General features: G+C 35.9%; 1 protein-coding gene across 4 annotated transcripts in view; it reads left to right on the forward strand.

The window, feature by feature from the left end:
- Positions 1 to 14,240: 14,240 nt before the first annotated feature.
- The window catches only part of si:ch211-201o1.1 (NLR family CARD domain-containing protein 3), a 68,296-nt gene continuing 57,573 nt past the window's right edge, over positions 14,241 to 24,963 (forward strand). Inside the window, exons 1-3 of one of the 4 annotated variants that reach the window (XM_067449247.1) lie at positions 14,242 to 14,287; positions 14,383 to 14,416; positions 17,006 to 17,161. The gene's annotated coding sequence lies outside the window, so the exon portion shown is untranslated. Of the gene's footprint in view, positions 14,417 to 17,005; positions 17,162 to 24,963 lie in introns of all 4 variants that reach the window. The other 3 variants (XM_067449248.1, XM_067449250.1, XM_067449249.1) reach the window with 3 other exon arrangements.

The following is a 24,963-nucleotide window of genomic DNA, read 5'->3' on the forward strand; positions in this document are numbered from 1 at the left end:
AAATTCACAGTGCCGGGCTTTGCAGCTTTTGCAAACAATGCGCAAAAAAGGAAGACAGTACAAGAAAAGGCAATGCACAAAAGATCTTTGGATAAACAAAGAAATCAAACGCGAGTAAATATCGGCTTGGCTTTCCAACAATGGCGAGAACTGAGGGACCTCAAGAGGCTGAAAAACGACTCATTGTTGGCTGTATTTTGGCTGGACAGGTAATCTTTCATTTTGATTATAAATTTTTTGGTTTATGTTTTCATGAAGCACGTATCACTAGCACATGTAGCTGCCTAATATAGCTAACATAACATTACTTAGCATAAAGTTACAATGTTATACACTTAGCCATTAGTTGAGATGATAAATTCAATATGCTTAGCTCAAGTTGATCGCTGACATGTTGAATTTCGCAAAATGTAACTTTAGATAACAAAATGCACGTGTAATGCTTGTACAACGCATCCAGGAACTTTTTTTTTTAACTAAGTTAGCTTTAGCTACTACTAATCAACAATGCTTTCATCATGGAAACTCTTACATGCAAAACAAAGCATATGTTATAAATCTTACACGAAATTCATCTTCATCACAGTATAACTGATGTTATTGGAAAAACATGTATCAATGCTACCCGTTTTTAGCTTTGCCTTATAAATATAACCGAATCAAACAAAAAATATATTTTAAACTTTACCAGTATCAGTATTCTAGCTTGATAGTGAGTACTAAAATGCATCTTATTTGTTTATATGCATACTGATAAAGTTAGATTTTGTCATCATGTATTTTGGGGGCATGGCTCTGGAAAGAGCCCAGAAGGGAGAAGGTGGAGTGAAGGAAATAATGAGCTGTCTTTAAAACAGTCTGAGAGGTCTACAGACACTCAATTTTTATACTTTTTCAGAGTACGTGCATTTTAATTATGTATTGCTATATAAACAAAGTTTAAACAAATTTGCAAAAAGCTTACCTACCATACCTTTAATATTTTTTTCTTAATAACTTTTTATAATATGTATTTACTGTTTAGCTACATGTATTTCTGTAAAATTCCCACATTCATTGCTAATGAATTCAAGGTATTGGTGGGTTTAGTGGTAACGGTTGGGTTAGGATTTGGATTTAGAGTTTTGGGATAAGAGTTTGAGTAACAGTTTGGGGTAAAGTTACAAATGTTACAACAAATGTTAGTGGCATCTAGTGGTGAGGTTGTGAATTACAACCATCCACCCCTCCCTTTCGAAGCAAATAGAGAAGCTGTGGTGGTTGACCCGGGACAAAGATGTCATCTGAGACAGCAGAGATCTCATGGCTCATTCTAAGGTAATAAAAACATTATGGTTCATTATGTAAGGTCTTTAAAACATAGTTATGTATATTATTTTGCATTTCTGTCAATATATTATCATGAATATTACAAACGGGACATTTGTTTTTCCCTGTCAATTTCTGAATATGATCACGTACAGTTTGTGTGTAAAAAAAAAAAAAAATTCAGTGTTATGAATGACATACATCACAGATCTTAAGCTTCCACATCTAGATACTTAAGCCGACAGGATATGACAGGGATACAAACTGCTCCTAATAACACATAACTCATTGTTTATTATCTTCATGGTGATTCGATGCAGTCATTATGTTGAATGTAGTACACTGTATTTCATTGTGTACAATACACAGCATAATGCAGCTGTGCCAGAGCTTTCTAATTATCATACCTGTTTGAGGGACGAGCCTGTATGGTTCTTCTCATAAATCATCATCAAAAATCAAAACATCATCAACATCATTCACCACTGTCATCTGCTTCATCATTATGGCATCTCCATCACTGTCGTTATTACTATAAGCATTGTCATCACCACCATCTGTGTCATCATCATCATCATCATCATCATCATCATCATCATCCCATAAGGGACCTGTAAGACAAATCTGTATATTATTAGAGGTATGTCTAGGCTTAAAGGTCAAATTAATAATGATGAAATAATGTGTCCACAAAAGTTGTGTCATCAGAAAAGCTATGCTGGGCTCTACACACTAATCTCAGTACATCACATCATATGAGTAGTGCAGCTGTACTGCTTTATGAATGTTCAACTGATGTATCTATCTGTCATAGAAGTGCTGAGGCTCTTTGAAATTAAAAGATTATCTCACAAACCACCACCAAGTAGATTTATGAACCACATGCCGCTCCACAATTATTTCCAGCGTTCCTGCACAAAGAGTGTGTGGTGCCAGTTGCCACACCACAGTGGTTGAGATATTGAGGGGCACTGGGACATTTGCTGTGTAGGAAAGCACTAATTCCTCCATTTGATGTAATTATGGAGTCTAAGATGGACCTGTTAGATTTATATGCGCACCGGCATGTCCTGACACAAGAATCCTATGACATGTACTAAAAGGGGCATTTGTCACTTAGCTGACACAAATGTATGCAGCACACTGCCTATATCCCAGTAATTACAGCCCATCCTTTTATTCACGTTTCAATAAATGTGACTGTCAAATGCATCCTTCTCCCTCTATTTTTGCTCAATTTAATTCTCTTGCCAGTGTTTTTCTGTAATAACGTCAAGACTTGCTAGACTAATTATTAAACAGGTTGCATGTGATTGTACATGTTAAAAAAGTGCTTTATTTCTGAGGTATTAAAGCAATACTTTTTTTTTTTTTTTTTTTTTTTTTGTGAGGCTACTAAGAGTGGAAATCAAGACAATATTTACAACCAAACAGTATACATCAGTATTCATATTCTCTATGTGATTTGTACAGTAATGACATAAGAAATGTTTGTAATTCTCGTTTCTTAACAAACTGGAGAAAATCCATAAATTGTAAAAACAAAAACAAACAAAAAACAACAACAAAAAAATGCTGGTCTCTAACATTTTCTAGTGACTGCTCACATCTAAATTTTTCAGTTGGCAAAATTGAATTTCAGTGAATTATATTGCTTAAAATTAAACCACTTTACAGAAATTCAAATTTGGATGTGCTCAGTCACGAGAAGATTTTCAGTTGGAGATTTTTTATTATTTTTTTGGAATCCCTCCAATGCGCCAGTACAGAACAGAAGATGGGCTATGTTTGTCCTTTGCCACAATTTATTAGAGATTCCACATTCTTTTAATTACCAAACTGAGTGTTTTACAGATTTGTAAAACCATTAAAAAAAATCAGTACTTAGCTTTTAGGTGACAAATTAATTAATGGAGGGTGGAGTTTACCAAGAGTATGCATTAATAATCAGACTGACTGCAGCAGTTTAGATTACACACAATTCATCTGAGACGGGTTGATCTGATTTTATCATCTTTATCAGTGTTTATCAGAAAACAAATCTTTAAATGAACTTGAGATGCCAGTCAAATTACATAATTGTGTAAATAGTCAAACGCTGATATGAGAAAGTCTTTGGAAGTGTTTCACCTCTTACTAATGAAATGGTGTTTGATACCAGTATTACTCTAATACAATCTTATTCTCTTCTCCACAACATAATTTTGTCCACGCTCGACTCCTCTGTTTTGTCATTTTGTACCTTTTAACATCTTGCCTCTTTCTTCATGAAGGCTATAAAGATATGAGGGAGACTGTCAGCATAATAAAATGGACGGTGATTTAATGCAATAGAGATATGATTAAAATTTAGAGCAGCATTAATTTGCCATTCAGGCAGAAGGAGACAGTGAGGAGGGGGTGTTTGTCATGAGACTCTCCAAGGACAATAAGTAAAAAGCCTGCACAGTGTTTCAAACCTCTCCTTTATGTGGTAGGGTTACACTGATTCCTTTACTAGGGTGATAAAAGACCATGTTGGGGGCTTGTTTTTAAGCTTGTAATTTCCGGCTTACTGCACAACACGATCACATGGTCATGCGTATAAATAGTACAAGTTTGCAATCTCGTGGAATGTATACACCAAAATGAGTTTTGGCGTGGGTATTGTACGCGGTTTTTCGCGTGCATATGATACGCACTTTATGCCGTGCATATGACACGCTCTTGGGTAGGTTTAGTGTGGTGGGGTGGGGGGTTCGTATGTATAATACGCCATAAAGTGCGTATCATATGCACGCCAAAAACCGCGTACCATACGCACGCCAAAACTCATTTTGGCGTATACATTCCACGAGATTGCAAACTCATACTATTTATACGCATTTTCGTGAGATCCGTCTCCACTGCACTGTAAAAATATTTTGGTTGGTTTTTGTTGGTTTAACTTAAAAAAGTAAGTAATCTGGTTGCCTTAAAATTTTGAGTTTATTGAAATTAAAAATATGAGTTGATACATTGAAGGAAATTTGTTTAATAAATATAATCTCAAACATTTTTTTATATCTGAACCACATAAAAAATTTGATAAATGAAAATAGAACTATTTGGCATGTTTCACTGCATCATCAGAAATAAAACACACACAATTACCCAATATGCTTACAAAATCTTTTAATAATATTTTAATAAAGGTTGTCGAATCTCAAAAAATTGTCATTGTATTAACTCAAAATTTAAATTTTATTGAACTCAAAATTTTAAGGCAACCAGGTAACTTTTTTTTCTAAATACTTTTTTACAGTGTGTACATCTTCATTTACTTGCAGGCATGTACTTCATACATACAAAATATGAATTTATAAGACAATGAACAAACATTTTATGAAAACAAAACTTTGAATTACAGTTCTTCTCAGTCGCTTTGGTGCATTTCTCACATCACTATTTACATTTGCACAAAAGTTAGTTCAACCGCCACAACATTTAGTCATTTCTATGCTTGAGTCATTACATAAACAAATGTAGAACTAGTTGTCAAAATCTACCAAGCAAATGTAACACATTTGTTTAAATCTGTTTTTTTATATATCTGAAAATGTCTCCTGTGTCTCAATGTGATTTAGATGAAAAGAGGAACGTCTACAAAAGTTTATGTTTGTTGTAAATAAGGATGTTTTTTTTTTGCACAATGCTGTGAACAAATTATAGTTGCAAAAAGCATGTAAAAAAAATGTGAAACAAACATATTCAGTGTCTTGTACTCAGTTACCTCACTAAATACAGTAATGTTTAACTTTACTGTATTTTTCAAATTGCTGTGCAAATAGTATAGAGTGCTGTCTTGAGCATTTTCAGGTAGTGTCACAAAGATCTGATTGCAGGTTATCTACTAGGTTTTGCAGTTTGTACTAATTGTTTTGAGAACTGCATTAACTGCTGTGCAAATGTGAATAGTGATGTGAGAAATGCACCAAAGGGACTGAAAAAAACTGTAACATAACCTATTACCTAACAAAATTACTTCAATGCAACCTTAATTTTTTTGGAAAGAACAAAAAATGTGTGTGCAGTGTGCAAAATCCTCTAAATTTTATAATGCATAATTCATAGAGTCTGCTGTAAAAGCCAAAACAAACATTGCAATAATAATTTACAAAAAACTCTTCATTGTAATTTCTAGTGATCAGATTTCCCCCCACCAATTAAGAGACTAGCAACCAGAAATTAAATCAAAGGTTTAATTTGAGTATTAGACCTGGAAAGATTGTGTGTGTGTTTTAATCACGCCTAAAGCAATGCATTCAACCTAATACAACATTGATCCATTTATCTGATCTCCAGTGATTAAATCAGGATGAAAAGGTTTTGCTGTGACACAACAGCAACGGCAGAGGTAATGGGAAAGGAATAGCAGCCATCTACATACATATATTTGGTTAAAAAAGGCAAGAATTAATGATGCACTCCACATAAATAACAACACTTGGGGGATGAATATTACCGCAAGGGACATTACTGTAACAAATAGAGTCATTCCTTCCCTTTCCACTTAACCTTCCATACTAGCCACATGCTTCATGAGACTGAAGTGCAAAACATGGCAACCCATTAGTGTCCGCTGAAGCAGGACGTGTGTTTTTGTGAGTTTTTGTACCCTGAGAGTAAAGTCCCCAATTATTCATGACCAAACAGTAGAGGTCATTCAAGTGTGTTTTGTGCAGACCTGATGTTACTCGCTCTCACACACTCTCTTTGCGTGTCTTGTGTTTTCTAAATTGGAGGTCAGCAGTAAAAGCATCAGGATAAAAGCACTACGGATTTGACTTTTGGTTTGTCCTCTGGGCAAACAAACACAGAATATTTACCAGTGGGAGCGATGCTGGGGATGGTAGACTGTAAAGCGAAAGAGGTCAGTTAAACAGTCAAGGAAAATATCAATAAACAAAGTTTATTGTGGGTTTAATGTAATTTTTCAAATCTTTTTGTGCATACAGTACATTTGGTTTTATATCTCAGTCACCTTGACCAAAACCTAATATGCGATATGAGTGTGGCAAGTGACATCTGTCATAAAGCATGAATGAAGTGAATTGGGGTCATTGCTCTATTGAATGACTGTCGTAGGTTTATTACCCTGTCAATCAAAGTCAACAACTGTCTTAAATTTCATGTGGCCTTCTTAATGATCTGTCTTCAGGGCAAATATGCAAAATAATAAGACAGACAAACATACACAACAAGAATTATGTAATAACAGTAGAGAGAACATCAGAATAAAAGATAGATAGCAAGATAGAATGAATGAACTATAGATAGATAGATAGATAGATAGATAGATAGATAGATAGATAGATAGATAGATAGATAGATAGATAGATAGATAGATAGATAGATGGATGGATGGATGGATGGATGGATGGATGGATGGATGGATGGATGGATGGATGGGTCTAGGGAGGGATAGATAGATAGATGATAGATAGATAGATAGATAGATAGATAGATAGATAGCTAGCTAGATAGATAGATAGATAGATAGATAGATAGATAGATAGATAGATAGATAGATAGATAGATAGATAGATAGATAGATAGATAGATAGATAGATAGATAGATAGATAGATAGATAGATGGATGGATGGATGGATGGATGGATGGGTCTAGGGAGGGATAGATAGATAGATAGATAGATAGATAGATAGATAGATAGATAGATAGATAGATAGATAGATAGATAGATAGATGGATGGATGGATGGATGGATGGATGGATGGATGGATGGATGGATGGATGGATGGATGGGTCTAGGGAGGGATAGATAGATAGATAGATAGATAGATAGATAGATAGATAGATAGATAGATAGATAGATAGATAGATAGATAGATAGATAGATAGATAGATAGATAGATAGATAGATAGATGGATGGATGGATGGATGGATGGATGGGTCTAGGGAGGGATAGATAGATAGATAGATAGATAGATAGATAGATAGATAGATAGATAGATAGATAGATAGATAGATAGATAGATAGATAGATAGATAGATAGATGGATGGATGGATGGATGGATGGATGGATGGATGGATGGATGGATGGATGGGTCTAGGGAGGGATAGATAGATAGATAGATAGATAGATAGATAGATAGATAGATAGATAGATAGATAGATAGATAGATAGATAGATAGATAGATAGATAGATAGATAGATAGATAGATCTCTGTGACCTCTATGTAAGTTCATGTGATATTTTATTTGGTGATTTAAAAATGCTTGCTCTCATTAACATATATATTAAGTTTTCATTTCCTCTTGTTTCCTCTCTGAAATAGAGCCGGCTGCTGTGAGTCACGGGAGCACAGCGCTGGTCTCTTGGGCTGGTGATAACCATTTTTCATTTCCCTGTCCTGACAGAAGGCAGTTTTGAGTCATCGGGAGGGAGGTCACACCTCTGACGCAAGACTTCCTACAAAGGTTAACATTGGCAGTAAAACATTTGTTTGTCTATGTGTATTTATTTATTTTGTTGGCATCTCTTAAAGGACAAATAGCAAATAGCAATCTAGTGTGAAGAGTGGCTTGACACTCGAAAGGAATACAATTTGTTTTGTTTGATTTCTCATCCTAATAGGAGAGATTTCATGGAGGCAAGCTCCAGAGTGTTTCTGCTCATAGATGTACCGTCATAAGAAATTCTATTAGATGTGAAAGTGCACTGAAAAATGAATGATTTTTCAGAGGGGTGAACTGTTGGACCAACATGACTGCCAGTCACCTTGTGAGTTCAAGGACTCAGCGAGATATGGAAACATTTGCAACGTGTTTGCCACGTGAACAGTCCTTGTTGGCTTATGCTCAAATTGCCAGGCCTGACCTTTCCCCTTCCTGGTAAAAATACATCCACAGGACTGGAGAAGGATGGAAGCTGGGGAATATGTTTGCGATCCCCCAGCAACAGCTCTATCATTCAAAATCTTATCAGAGAAAAGTGTGAATAATGTTCTGGTGTGACATTAACCTGATAAACATGACATTGGTCCACTGAGGCTGAACACAAAGGTAATGTCCAGGATTTCTCTGCTCATTCTTAGAGTGAGACATAATGCATTTTCTCAAAATCAACCAACAGTGCCATCATTTTGATCTATTCGATTGGCATATTATATTATATATTTCTAAAAATAAATTCTGTTTTTTAATTATTATTTTTTATGTTTAATGTTAGAAAAGAAAATTATACAAATCTACAAATGTTATTGAAATAATTTCAGACCTTATTTTCTAATTGATTTGTGTATATCATGTCACTTTTTTTTTTTTTTAATATTGAGAAATTCAAACATCATTTGATATCCAGAAAAATGTTGTCAGTGTGCATGCCATACACCAGGTATTTAAGTCTTAATGGTTGATATAATGGTCCACATCGCTACTCATATTACGTTTTTCCTCATATTAAATTTATAGTGTTTTTTAGTTTTACCTCTGACGTTTGTATGGATCAAGATATGTCTCGTGAATCAGCCCATTATACTATGTGTTTAATAATATGTTATTTACTGCCTGTGAGTGGTTGGATTGGACTTACAGAGGTTTATTTCACTCTCAGTTGTGAAGGAGCATGTGGTCCCATACATAAGTGCAAAATTTGCCACTGAAAATGGAAATTAGACCTGATCCAGTGGGCGTGAAGTAAGTCGTCAAATTTCCAAGATTGAGAGCCTGTCATTAAATGTGCAATTTATGACAAGCATTACAGGCACACTTTTTGATTTCTGTAATGACATAAAGCATTGGATGCGGGAACACTGAATCTGGGTGAGCGGAAACAAAGGAATCCATTCAGAACCACAGTGCAAATTTGTGAGAACAAGTCTAAAGTTAGACATGGCTTCTAAAAAGCATTGCATTGTATCTCTGTGGCGTTTAGTCCTGCAGTATTATTAGGGAGAATGTTTAGAAACTACTTCTGGTTTGACGGACATGTCATTGTCAATAGGCAAAGAGAAGCTGAGCCTCCGTCATGAATGTGTTGGTTTATCTGTCATTCCTTTTTCTCTTTGCCCTCCCTTTTCTGACATTATCATCCCAGGAGGAATTGCTCTATTCTTTGAGCTGTCCATTTGTGCTGATGGTTCCTGATCCCCCTCTCTAAATGGAGGTAAGGAAAGGGCAGTAGAGTCACAAACAAAACCCTATTTATACGGTACACAATGCTATCAGTCTAGCCATGCTGGGGACTCATTGATGGAATGACCCTAACAGTGTGGAGGTGAGACATCACCTATCAGCAGCCCACGCCACGCTCGTCTGATTCCAGAAGCTGTTAGCAACCACCCATTTGTCTGTACACTTACTTTTATGACAGTTAGAAATCTCCTATTTTGTATAACTGATGTAAAATAGAATCTCACTATTTAAATCTTATTACTGAAATAATCATGTAGACATAATTATTTAATTTATTTTCCCAAAATTTAAATCCACATCAATTAAGTTAAAGTAAATTAAGAAGGTCTAGTAATGCAAACATTTTCATTTTATGTGCAGTCTAGCACATAAAATGATTTTTTTTTTGGCGTCTACATTCCACGACATTGCACACTCGTACTATTTAAACGCATTTTCGTGGGATCTGCCTGACAGATTTACATTAATGTTCCAGTTTCATTAATGGTGAAATGCACTGAAATGACAAAGTCATTTATGTACTCATGAAGAAAAATTATGACGTGCTACTTTGGGTCTCTTTTACTGTGACACTGTTTTAATGACAGCAAGGATTAAATAGGCTAATTCTAATAATTCCTCTTTAAACTAAACTGCGGATCACAATTAGGCCTGTTTCTATCTGTTTCTATTAAAAATACATTAAAGATATGTTCACATTACCAGCAAAACTGCATGCATTTGATTTGATTTTAATTGTTTAAAATGAATTAAATAATGTTTAAAATTAACTATTGAATTAAAATACTATGTGGCCCCAGGAAATTAATGAATCAACTCTATATATTAAGCTATATGAGACATACCGGTAATATATTTTGCAATTTTGCCTTTATGGACACTGATATATTTATTCTAAAAAAATGGATAACATTGGATGATGTGACGAGCAGAGAGGCTGAGGCACCGTGAGAGTGGGACGAGGCCGGTCGTTTTGATAATGAACGACAGCTGCGCACTCTACCAGTCTCGTGTCTCATGGAGGAGTGACAGGGGCATTAAGGAGGAGTGACGACAGTGAAGGCAGAGAGAGGGCCAGGCCTGGAATTTGAGTTGTGTTTTGTGTACGTTTTATTATATGTATGTGCGCCAGTCGTCTGTGAGGGGCTGCCACCTTTACTTTATGTCTGTTTATTTTATATATTAAAGTCTTTAAATGTTTGCCGGTTCCCACCTCGTTCTTCCCTTATCAACGAACTTCATTACAGATGATTTTAAGCAATATACTGTACAAGGCACAAATGGCATTAATCGTCTTTATCTTTGACAATGTTAAACATAGTGACACGTGGATGGGAATATGCATGGAAATGATATGCAGATGAGGTTATGCATAGTAAAATGTATGTACACTTTTAGGATGAAATCTACAGATAGTTTTATAATTGAGGCCCCTGCTCTGGCACAGGAAACTCAAAGTACTTTCTTTAATTTTCAAAGCATTTCTTTAGTCCAGTCTTTGTAATGCTTCTTTAGGTGACCTCAACTTCTGTGGCCTTGATACAGCTGGATACAGTGAATATGGGAACTGGCCATATGTACAGGTGTGATTGGCACCCACTGGTAGATATGATTAAAGATGGCTCTAAAAATAAATCTGCAATGTTAATCCTTTTGATCTTTTATTTACAAATGCAAAAAAAGAAAGAAAAAACTTTAATTGAAGTAAAAGATTTGAAAGTAGGAGGTAAATCACATATGAAATAAATGCTTTTCTCCAAAACACGTTGGCCATATAATTATTGACATCTCAGAATTTTTTTTTATGTGTAAAACATCTCTCAAGTATATTCCCATTATTATTATTATTATTATTATTATTATTATTATTATTATTATAGCACAACAGGGTGACTATGAGCATGACATTGGAGAGGACGCTGGCGTTTTCTGTTCGCCGCTTCTCCACCCACAACAAATCATGTTATGTACTATTAGATTTACATTTTATTTTATTTCCTTATGTTTGTGACTAGTCTAACAGTCAGAGCTACAATTGGGACTGTTGCTGATTGCTGGCAGCCACTGAGAGGTCGTTGTTCGTCGTTTCACCGTTTTCAACCGCTTCTCTAATGTTTACGTTTGAATTGCTGCGGTTGGTTTCTTGCCGCGGGTGCTCACTGGTGGTCTCCCTTGGGCTTGGGCTGCATGGTGGCTGAAGTTTGCACCGGGCTAGCGTCATCCGGGCTCTCGTCGTCGGCGTCCGGCATGATGTTAGGATGTTCAACTTCTCGGCTGCGCCGCTGTTCCGTCCTGCATTGCGACCGTGGAGTGGCTTGGACATCTGCGCCGGCCCCGGTGTGTCCACAGAAGTGCCCGGAGGAATGTTCTGCCTCCTGCATGGTGCTGCAGCGATCCCCATCGTTTGAATCATCATGAAGAAGACCCATCATCTGGTCTTCAGCTGTCGTGCCTCGGCGATGTCATCGGGACACTGCCGCTGGGAGAAATCTGAAACATGGAGTGGACCACAGTGTGCTGCGGAGCTAACAGTGTGCTGCGGAGCTAACAGTGTGCTGCGGAGCTAACAGAGACTTCCACCATCAGCTGTTTTCTGTCCACCATCAGCTCTGTTTCTGTTCACCATCAGCTCTGTTTCTGTTCACCATCAGCTCTGTTTCTGTTCACCATCAGCTCTGTTTCTGTGTTGGTTGATTGTTTGTAGTATTCTATATTTTTACTTGTTATTCATTTTTTTTTTGTTATCCCCCCCCCCCCCCTTTGTTGCACTTTGAGATTCTTCGGAATGAAAAGTGCATTATAAATAAAATCTATTATTATTATTATTATTATTATTATTGTCCAGCTGACTCACAGGAGAATAATATGAGTACACACAAAGGCCAAATTCCCTTAATCATCCTTCATCCATCAGAATGAGTTTAAAAAAAAAGTGTTACAATATGTATTGAGTAGTGTGTTGTATTTTTACAGCACAATTGTAATGAATGATTTACAATATATTGTACATTAACAGTCTTACTGGCAACCAAAATTAATCTTCAATTCTGCATGAACGCTGGAAGCACTACTCAACCTGTACCGCAGAAGTTGAGAAGAAATAGTGCGCATGAAAAGATGTTATAGAACTGTAACTATTAACTAGAAAGAAAATCTGATTACCTAATTAGTAAATAATAACACTCAGATGAATGTGGTAGCTTACTATTAGCTAATCAATAACTATTGTTTTCTTCACAACTCCCAGAGAACTACAAAGAACCCCTGTATACAGAGTTATTAACATGAATAATTCATAATTAATTATAATGTGAAAGTAATGTTGACCCACTAATAATGATTCAAGTGTTACGAAATCCCTTCTGGGCTCTTTATTGTTTTCAGAGCTGTATTATACGAGCAACGGTTGAGGTTAAAAATCTCCATTTGTGTTCTACTGAAGAAACAAACACACCTACACTTTGTATGTCCTGGGGGTAAGCAGATAAACAGCTAATTTTCATTTGTGGGTGAACTATCCATTTAATTATGAACCTTTAGTAGTTCTTAGTAGTCCTCTGTGAGGTATGAAAAATAGTTACTGATTAGCTAAGTGAACTAACACATTTGACTAAGAACAATTACTTACTAAATTTAGTTTCCTGTTAGTTAAAAGCAGTCACTAGAGTGTTAATAATGCATTGCTCATTTGTTCTTGTGTTATTCATTAATGATGTAAAAGTATTCTAAAGTACTGTTTTTATGAGATGGCCATAAAGAAATGAAGGTTGTTCTTGGTTTCAAAATTGATTGTGAGTGAATGGGTTGGCCTGATGAGTGTGAGATTTGACCTGTTGCACTTTTATCAACCTATAATGCTATTCATGCAATAAATCATGTCCCTCATTCTGCATCCGGAAATTGGTCTGAATGTATCAAACTAATATATTATATGTGGGACATTTCAGTGACTGTGATCATCATGACACTTTCATTTTATAAATTTAGGAAACAATAAATAAATACAAAATGCGGAAATCTTCTCTTCTCTCTTCTCTCTTCAATCTTCTCTCTTTCCCAAACACCTTGTACTTGCAATTTATATGGTTTTCAGATCATATATTAGTCACACATTTACTTGTCATGCAAATTCATGTTAGAGTTCACCTGGAACTTTCATTGCAGCAAAATACAACACTTCTTCCACTTCTTTGCAGTTGCACTAGACTTTTGTTCCTTAGACTTCCATTCTGCATGCAGGAGACCAGATACACAAGCTTAAACTTTTTTGCTGCATTCAAAAGTTTTTCTCACCACTAAAATGTTATGGTCATATTGCACTTTGTTATAGGTCTTGTTACTTTATGTTTAACAGTTGTTTTTTTATTTTTTTAGAAATGATCCTGTGAATATAATTTTTAAAAATGTTATAAGCTAATCAATTTTTTGATTAGCTTATAACATATTTTTTTACTTTCTCAGATAGGGTAAATCCACTTTTATTTTTTCCCACATTCATTTCAAATTAATTATATTATACAGCCCTAAAAAATGTATAGTTATAGCCTACAGTGTATACAGTACTATTTTAATACATTAATACAATTTATTTTTTTAGAGAAAAGTGTAGTTACACACTGCAGTGTAAAACTAACCTTTACTGTGCGCCATAGTGTCGAATACATGTTCATCGATAAAGGCCACTTTATTACAGTTTTAAATAGCATGTGCGTCTCGGAAAAGAACTCCACCCTGTTTTAATTTAATGCTGCGCCACAGACTAAAAAGAAAGTGAAAGTACCGCGAGCACACGAGTCATCAGTGAGTAAAGAAAATTCTTAATCTATTTAATTATTATTGGTTTAATCTATGATAGATGACCAAACTACATACCCCGCTGATGTTTTAATGTTCAGGAAACAGTCCAGGAAAACGACAAACGAAATTAAAGTAAGTAATTAAAGAAGTCATATGAGTTAACTCGGTGAGCGTTTTAGATCTTTCAAATGACGTGCATTTATTTTTTATTTTTTACCATGTAGGCAACCCATTGGCTAACTTTATGCTGTAAATGATACAGAAATAGGTGACTGGTGCCCTCTTGCATATGTTCAATACTTTACCCGAATAATTTAGACTGTAAACGGTCTATTCGTTTAATTAAGTTTTACTCCTATAAAAGGATTCATACAAAATGTAAAACAGATTTTTCTTAATGCATGTAGCATTAAGAGACCAAATAATTGCACATTGTCCATTCTAACCGACAGTTTAACGTGGCTTAGGTAAATTAGCTAGGAATACGTTTCCATAGGCCCTATTTGTTTTCCCCTTATCTGATCTAGAGAGCAGAAATTACAGTCGTACAAATACACTGGCATAAATTTAGGCTTATAGCCAGATAGTTTAATTTCTACGGAAGCAGAAAAGACTCTTTTTATAATTCACGCAGAGAACACAATAGACACACGTGTAGACAATTTCACATACATGAAATCAAATTTACATGCATAAAAAACTATTCACGTGTGAAAAATAACATTATATATTCATAAAATACATTTCACAAATGCAAAACACAATTCGGAGATTTACAACTGTGCATAAAAACGTTCGAATGTTTAAAATTTACAAGTTTGTTCTTCCTATTAAAGGTGAACTATGTAGTATTTTTGCAGTAAAATACCAAAAAACCACTAGGCCAGTGTTATATATTTTGTTCAGTTGAGTACCTACAATATCCCAGAAGTTTCCAACTATTTGTAAATTGTGAGAAAATTGCTATTTTAACTAAGGACAGGGACGTTTCAGCATTGCATTTGAGGGAGTCGCCTGTCAATTGCATCATATCTGCGTTACCCTCGGTTTCGGCTTTAATTTGGCAGGAGCGCTTTACTCTTAGCAGTGTGAACAAGTGAACGCACGGAGTAAAGTCATAACATCGTTTTGAACACACTTAAATGTATCTAATATAATAAACAGAGCTACATTACCTCAAAATCATAACCGGAAGAACGGATCTGTGCAGGCGCTCTGCGAATGTGTCTCGTCCAGTCATAATAAAAGTCCCGGTATTCCCGAGGCGGGTATTTGTTTAACAATTGCTCCAGCAGCTGTGCTCAGGTCCATAACACTCGGCCCTGCTCTGCTTTAGACTACAGTAACGTTAATAACCGCATGCATAAACGTGATTTCTGCCCGAGTCCTATTTTCCACCGGCTGTGATGAGAAGACCATATCTCCCAAGATGCTGCGCTCACACATTGCGTCATCAAACTACGATTTGTCTTGAATAGGCGCCCTCCAGTGGACGGAAAGCTCCATAGTGCACCTTTAAGGGCTTGGGCGTCATGACGTCATTACTTGGCATGGCGGCCATGTTGATGGCATCCTTTACTGCTACTCGGACTACTGCGCACTGTTTATAGACGTACTCCCTCTCAGTCGTGTGTCTTAATTTGATTATTTTGGCGTTATTTCAACTATAGTAAACCGTTGCTGCATTTTGGGGTGTAACAGCGCAACACATAATCACCATGGGAAATGTCGAAAATGGATTAACTTTCCACCGCTTTCATGCTTGGAGGCGCAACCACGGACAAGAAGTAATAACAGTATGATAATGTGCAAAAAGCAATAATTGTCACACAATCAGATGTTTTTTAGTGTTTATTTGCAAGTAGTGCAACCTGAGAACACAGAAATGTGGAATGCTTCAAGGTAAAAGGTTACAAATAAAAAATGAACACAGAAAACGGAGTGCAAGTTGTTGCACTTTATATAATGGAGTGCACTTTATATAACAATAATAAATACACTTTTAAAAAAATAAATTCTTTCAATACTATATAAGCAAATAAATAGGTATCTATAAAATAACAACAAAAGACACAAAATGGAGGAAGTGCAAATTATAAATATAGTAAACAATAACATTGCAATAACAAATAAAACAGAGGCAGTGCAATTTCTTATCTAATAATAATAATAATATACGTTTCGGTTAGACTTTATTTCGATAGTCCACTTTAAACATTCTACTAACTATGTACGTTTTCAACAGCATGTCAACTAACACTAATTTGAGTATTAGTAGACTGGTAGGTTATGGTTATGTGTTGGGGTTCGGGTTAGTAGAATAAGTAGAATTGTAGTTGCAAAGTTACTTATAGTCAGTAGAATGTCTGTTGGGGACAAACAAAATAAAGTTTTCGTCGTCGTCGGTGCTTCTTTGGAAATTCATGTTGATCCAAAACTTTAATAGTTCCAATTTTGTCTCTATAGCGGTCCCTGCCTTCCCTATTTAACGTATCCCGGTAAATTCCACATCCCTTTCGGGATTTTAACATGTTTTTTCTTTCTCCCAACTCTGCTTCTCCTCATTCGACTTGCTGTATGTTTACTTTCGCGAGGTCATCAACATGGCCGCAACGTCCCAGAATGCAACACGGCGCCCAAGCCCTATTGTAAATGTGTGAATCGTCTTGGATGCTTGTGTGTAATTTGAGACTCTCCTGGCAACACTCTCCTCCCACCCAGGGCCATAGAGAGAGAGAGTTGCGACAACTTCATAGACGCCAATGGAACAGCTTTTTTACCGCAATGGCGGCTCGTGGACTCTCAATAGTTCCCGGAAGTAGCAGCCACGCCATTGAGTTACAGCAGAACAGACCATTCGTGATGCACTTTTAAAAGGTAAGACGTTTAATCAGGAAGATTTTAAATTATCAGCACATCTTAATTCCTTTTCATCCATCGTTATGGAATTCGAGAAAATTAATCTACTTTTTCTTTTTTCTTTTTTGCAAGGTATGGAAAGTTACATATTAGTTAAGTATAACATGTCGATGTGTTAGAAAATTATTGAAAATCAATGCATTTATTGACTATTAATTACCAAAATCGCAGTTCTGTGACAGACAATTTGAATTGTCGCCGTCATTTTCGACGTCATTACCCGGATGTAGTGCCAGAATATGGCAAGCCGAATGGGTCAGAATTACACTATAGATGATTCGCGTTTAAAGTCATACACCTTAAAACACAGTGTTTAATTTGCGCCGCAAAATACGCCGTTGTGATTACAAACGCCGTAAAAAGCGTGCGAAATACATCAAGGACGCCGTATTTTACATAGGCCTATTAAAAATCCCAACTCCTTATCATACTTTAATGTAGCTTGCTAAGATTTCATATTCAGCAATTATCCCCCATGTGTGCAACTTGTTACACACTCTTTTTGTTAAAATACATAACTGGACAAAGCTTTGAGTAATGTTTCCAAAACGAGAAATCGTCACGAATATAAAAGAACCCATCTCAGATAGTGTTTAAAAGCGGTGCAGCATAGTCGATAGTTTGTTAGTGTCTGACTCCCATAGCCTACCGAAATGATCGCCGGTTCGTGTCCCACTCTAGAACTAATCCTTTAAAATGAATGATATTCAGAACAGAACAAGAACTACATATATATATATATATATATATATATATATATATATATATATATATATATATATATATATATATATATATATATATTTATATAGACATACAGCCTATAGCTATAGCCTAGCCCTAGGCTATATGTTATGAATCCAATTACAAATTTTTTTTTAAGCAGAAATGAAACAGAAATGCGAGTTATAGCCTCTCTCATTTGTCACAAATCCAAAGTTTCCATATTCAAGATGTAGGCTATTTGTATGTTAAACTATATTTATTATTTACAAGTTTTGTACTTCGTGTTCCAATACTAGATGACAAGACGACAGCAAGCATGCACAAAAAAGCTTGGCATGTGAACGGCACAGATTGTACATGGACTATTTCAAATAGCATAACTTTTTATGCATTATGTTGACTGTATTTTATTTTGACAATGAACAGGCATTTCTTATACATCTACACTGGCTAAACACAGCACATTTCCATCCAGATCCTATAGAAAAATCCAATAGGCTACCTTTGTAAATTTGTGACGAAGGTGTTTGCCAAATATAAAAAATCTGTCAGTCCGTGGCGGAGCCAGAGGGGTGTCCAGGGTGGCACTGGGCTATTTCCCTTTCACATCCTATTGAAAGAAGCATGTATTTTGACGTGTGGCAGCGCGGCACATTGTTCATGTATTACCGTTGAATATTAAGAGAATATTAATGTTAGTTGCCATTTTGCCAAACAGATGATTAAAGCAGCACTTGGCTACTTTTGCTCTCGGGGTCCCCCTACAGTTTGGAAAAAATAATGTCCTCAACTACTGTCGTAAGATCTGTCATCCTACAACAGGGGATGCCATCGCGCATGCATTTGTTGACATGACAACCCTGATAGCCCTGAACTAGTAATGCGCGGGTCGTCTCATAACCCGCGGACCCCGTATGTCTATTTAATGGTCGTGGGTTCGGGGCGGGTTGTAAAAATATATACAGTGGTGCGGGGCGGGCCAAATAACTTCATAAAAGTGGCGCCGCGGGTTGGTGCAGCACTAACAGTTCCCCTGAACACTGCAAGAGGAGTTCTTCTGGCGTCGCGTGTGAAATGTCTTCATCCCAGGTAACGTTAACGTTACAATCAGTGGCATGTTTCAGCATGTCATATGAATATAATTTCATGGGTTTTATTTTTTTCAAACGCCAAATAATCACAATGCTCACGTTTACAAGCCAGCGTCATTATAGTAGTCTATTGGTTAGCGTTTTACAGAATCTATATGATACTTCAGTTCAATGTTTGAGTGGTAGGTAATCACCATAACAAGCAGGACAGCATCGGTCGGGCACGCCTCCTTCAGCTCATGCCGACGAGCAAACGCTGGTCCAATGTTGATCCTCGTCCTGCCTTTAATCCCATCAATTTTTCGTTTCCTCTAATTGCTTTCCTCCAACAAAACCTTTTCTTTCTTATTTGTCTCTGCTGCTTCGGACATGACTATATTATCCGACGAACAAAGTTGGGCTCGCACGTCCGAATGTAAGGAAGTGTGTGTGTTGGTGGAAGTGACGTATATGCCGTAAAGCAGTCGAATTTTGTAGTTCTTTTTGTTCTCGGGTTACTACCCGAAACCCGAAGTTTAAAAGTACGATTAAAAACGACACAGACCTCCATCAGGCTATGGCAGACGTGTCATTCAACCTATTGTAAGTCGATGTATCATCACAAGAGTCTTAAAAAATATATTATGAAGGTTGAAAAGTTAACTAGTGCTGCTTTAATAGCCTAATAAAAGTTCACAATCCTGCACTGCCATTCAGAGTTTTCTATTAAACAACACAGTTTGTCTTAAAACGTTGTTAATGTATAATGACTTCACCCTAGGTTGGGATAGTTTGTATTGAGCTATTTTTCTTTCTGTGTAACGTCTGTTTTTATGGAAGGATATAGCCTATTTTGTTGTTTTGCTTTTGTTGTTGTTGCAGCAAAACACATTGTTGCCACTTCTTTCATTCTTGAAGTAAACCCTTTTGCCTGTATGGTGATTAGATTTAGCCTATACTATTTTGCATTGCCGCCGAACGCAACGTGTTTGGTGCGCAGCATATGATGCAATTCATCAATAGTGCGAACACAGTAAAAACATCTTGCAATTGAACGAATAATTACGCATAAAGGTATGCCAAAAATAACAAATATCATAATAAACACAGTTGGCTATGTCTTAATCGAATGAAATCGGATGCATGTCTAGGCTATATGTTGGATTCAACATTGTGCATTTGGTCTTAAAGTGATCGCACCTCCTTCAGTCCGTCATTAAAGTTAATCAAAGAACAAAATAAAAAAAATAACACTCTCTGATATTTCCTGAATAACTTTTTTAAAGATAATTTTAACATGCATTAATCTATATTTTATTTACAGTAAAGATTAGGTTCTGCAATGTTATTTTACGTTTGATTGTTCAGTTTCTATAGAGACCTGGAAACTGTTAGACCTGAACCTTCAAGCATGTTTTAAATTGATGTAGTCTACTTGTAGTTTTTGCTATGGAATAATCAATGGAATCAAGAATTATGAAATTTCTACAATTTTGGTTGCTGATTTATTAGAATACAATGGTCCATTGGTCAAAACAATGAAAACAAATAAGTATTACACATAATATTCTTTCACGGTCTATGGACCCCCTAAAGTAGCCTTGGTCACCCCATGTAAAAAAGTCTAGTTCCGCCTTCAATATAAGCTTCTCCTCCCGGAATTAAATAGAGTTCCAATTGTTTACTTACATTCATGTTTTATTCATATTACATTGATTATAACATTATTACATTTTGTTATATCCCAAATATTTTTGTAATTATGAGGACTAAAATATTTTGCACTTTCAATCGTTCCTTATAGTAAAAAAATAAGGCCCCACTTTATATTTGGTGGCCTTAAGTACTATGTACTTACATCAAAAAAATATGTACAATGTACTTACTGTGTTCAAATTGTATTGCAAAGCACTTTTGCTGATATTGAGGTAGGATATGGGTAGAGTTAGGGTCAGGTATGGTGGTGTTGGTCAGTTTAAGGTAGGGTTAGGTGTAAGGGAAGTGCCAACTGTGTAATTACTAATGTAACTACAGATATTAATTACAGGCGTAAGTACATGCAGGTATTTTTAAAATGTAAGTACAATGTAAAAACATGTATGTACACAATAAGTGCATTGTATCAAATGATTAGTTACAATGTTAGTACATTGTAGTTAAGGCCACCTAATATAAAGTGGGTCCAAAAATAAATGACTTGAAAATGGTCCACAGTTTAGAAGTTCGGTCTGAGTACGCAGCAAATTTATAAGGTTTGTGTTCCACTTCATCAGCTTCTGACTTAACCAAGCGGCAACCTCCCGCGATCTCTCTTGAAGCCAATACGGAAGTAATGTAAACTGCAATTCCTCAACTGGCCACTAGAGGCAGGCTCCAGAAGGGAGCAGAATCTTATTGAGCCCCATGTTAAAATGCCCATCTCTACAGCAGAAACATACATGTTTACAGCCTGGCACAAATTGTGGTTTTTGCCTATACGGCTAATTTTGACCTTCATGACAACTGTAAGGGGGTGATTTTTTTTCTAACTCATTCGTTTACTTTATTTAAAGCCTTAAAGTTCTGCATAATTAAGGGCGTGGTTACAGGTGGATAGCCATTTATCTGCCGTCTATAGTCATTGCGTTGCCTAAGCTCTGCCCACATCCCACCTTTTTGCCCATTTTCTGTTATCCGGGAGTGACACGCGATGACTCGCTCACAAGATGGCAACGCCCAGCTTGCCCATACTTTAAGCTTTAGAACGGCTTATCGAAATCCTATGGGTGACGTCACGGATACTATGTCCATATTTTTTTACAGTCTATGGGCTTAAGCAATGTGTGCCATTATTCTTAAAAGGAATGTAAATGGTGTTTGCAACAATAGCTGTTTATTGAACTAGCCTGAGTGTGACTGAGGCTCCCTGTCATTGAATCATTTGTGAATATTTGATGTGGATCTTTTGCATGAAATGTTATAGGCCTAGTTAACTAAAACAACAAATATTAAAAACATGTATGCTGATCGAAATCAACCTGAAATGAAAGAAAATATAACTATTAGCCTTGTTGAAAAACTTTCCGAAAATTAGAAATGTTTCCTTTTGTCAATAAACTGTATTCATTTTGGGATTATTTTTCAACCAATGCGATCATTATCCATTTATTAACCGACAAGATTATTTGTAATTAGAATTAAATAAGAATGGATAACTGTCTGTTACCAATTAAAATACCCCCCCCCCCCCCAAAAAAAAAAAAAGAATAAAAAAGAATTACAGGGGTTCGTTTTAGCCTTTAGTTCATTTATGCACAAATTGCAGCAGAAGCAAGCAAAACATAAGGATTCATCATTATCACACACCAACAGCGCTTTTGATCGAAGAAAAAACAGGATAAATTCATAGGAGTTAATAACTTATGTATATACGCAAAATGTATTTCACTTAAATAATTATCAAAATGAATGAAAGAAACTGAAACAAGAAATAGGCTAAATGACACCTTATAAATTTGCTGCGTAGGCCCCTACTCAGACCGAACTTATAGGCTATAGCCTAGGCCTATATACTCACAAATGGCGGACTATTTTCAAGTCGTTTATTTTAGGGTATAAAGGGACAATTGAAAGGGCAAAATATTTTACTCCTCATATTACAAAAATATTTTGGATATAACGAAATGTAATAATGATATTTAAGCTAGATAATCAATGTAATATGAATAAAACATGAATGTAAGTAGGCCTAAACAATTTTAAATTTTGGACTAACTCCACATATTACAAAAATATTTTGGATATAACGAAATGTAGGCTAATAATGTTTTTTAAGCTATAAAGCTATAATGTAATATGAATAAAACATGAAAGTAAACAGTTGGAACACTATTCCGGAAGGAGAAGCAGCTTGCAACAAACCTGACACATTTTATATATTTTTTTTTTAGAAATGGCAAACAGCTGGCCTAGCCATTTTCCAAGGCCTTAAAACCGGATCTAGATGAAAATGTGCCGTGTTAAGCCAATGCAGATATTTAAGAAACGCCTGTTCGTTGTCAAAATAAAATAGGCTACGGTCAACTTACAAAGTTATAGGCTATAATTTAAAATAGCCGTTGTGTACAATCACACTGTGCTGTTATGCCAAGCTTTTTGCGCATGTTTGTTGTCGTCAGGTGTTGGAACACGAAGTACAAAACTATATATATATATATATATATATATATATATATATATATATATATATATATATATAGGTTATGAAGCCAAAGCAAATTTCATTCATTTTAAAGGATTAGTTCTAGAGTGAGTAGCCATCATATTCAGCCATCATATTCAGCAAATGGGCTACACTCTTTCAAACTAGACCTGCAAAGAGCGGGACACGAACCGGCGATCATTTCGGTAGGTTATGGAGTCAGACAGTAACAAGCTATCGACTGCTGCACCGCTTTTAAACACTAGGTGAGAGGGGTTCTTTTATATTAGTGACGATTTCTCGTTTTGGAAATATTACTCAAAGCTTTGTCCAGTTATTTATTCTAACATGAAAAGTGTGTAACAAGTTGAATAGGTCTACATGGGGATAATTGCTGAATATGAAATCTTAGCAAAAGTTACATTAAATGGTAACGCGTTGTGATCTTTTAATATGTTTAATGTTAGTAAAGATGAAACTATCCAAAGAGTTATAGGCTATTGTAGATGAATATACCCTATCAATTCATAGGCACTCCTTTGGCTAAAATTATCCGTGCTGAACTTGTCTGGTCTGACTCAGTTCATCATGGATTGGGTGAGAACAGTTTAAAATGACTGGCTGTGAAAATCGCTGGGTGTGGCTCATTATACTACAAGCAAAACGCTGTAAATAACGCGCGCTCTGTGCAACCAAAGCAGCGTTTTTTTCGCCGTCATATTGCAAGCTGAACTCCGTAAAATGCCGTGCTTTTCAGGCACACTAAAACAATGTAAAATACAGCGTCCTTGATGTATTTTGCACGTTTTTTTACGCGTTTGTAATCACAAAGGCGTATTTTGCGGCGCAAATACTGTTTTTTTAAATGCGGTGTTTTATGGCATTTGACTGTAAACGCGATGAATCTATAGCGTAATTCTGAGCCAATCGGCTTGCCATACCAGAAGATGCGAATACGAACTCGCGTGCGACATGTCAACATGTCAATCTTGATGAGTATCCAAGCAGACATAGTCTGTATATGCCTTAAGAGAACTTTATACAGTTGAGAAAGACAAGCATATCCCTGCATTAGGTCTTAAAGGGGCAGTAGCCTTTACTGCTCTGTTTAATGTAGGACATCACTCACTGCTCTTGAATGAATAGCTTTTGTAAGATTAATAAGGATTCATCTTTAATTTAAAAAGTTAAATATGCAGTTATTTTACATTTGATTACTTTATTCAATTTCTGTACCTTTCTGCAGGCCAGTAGACCTATTATTAAATGGACTGCATTATTATTTAATGTACACATGACACGTGAGGTCAAGTTAAACATTTTAGTTTGAATTTTATTTTATACTGTGGATTGTTGCAATGTGCTAAATAAATATTTGCATAATTTGTAATTGATTCATTATTTGAAACTTTAAAAATTATTTATGCAATTGCAATGCCTTGATTTTTAGTAAAGTTACACAGTCATGGCATTAGTCATAAATGCAATGGTACTAATAATTGGGATAATTTATTTTGGTGTTTCGGTTTCGGCCAATAATTTTATTTCGGAGCATCCCTACTGACAATTTTCTGCTCTGTATGTCGTCAACACGCTTCAGAAGATGCCAAAACTAATAGTTTCATTGTGGGACTAAAAACCTAAAACTGGAAGCCATAAAAGACCACGAATCATCCAAATGCCACATCCAGAAAAAAAAAAAAAAAAAAAAAAAAGAGCTCACAGAGCACAAAACCCTACTCATTTAATGAAATGTAATGTGTGTATAAGAGAGAAAGAGAAAA

This window comes from Pseudorasbora parva, chromosome 7 (assembly GCF_024679245.1).
Source record: "Pseudorasbora parva isolate DD20220531a chromosome 7, ASM2467924v1, whole genome shotgun sequence".
Taxonomy (NCBI): Eukaryota; Metazoa; Chordata; class Actinopteri; order Cypriniformes; family Gobionidae; genus Pseudorasbora; species Pseudorasbora parva.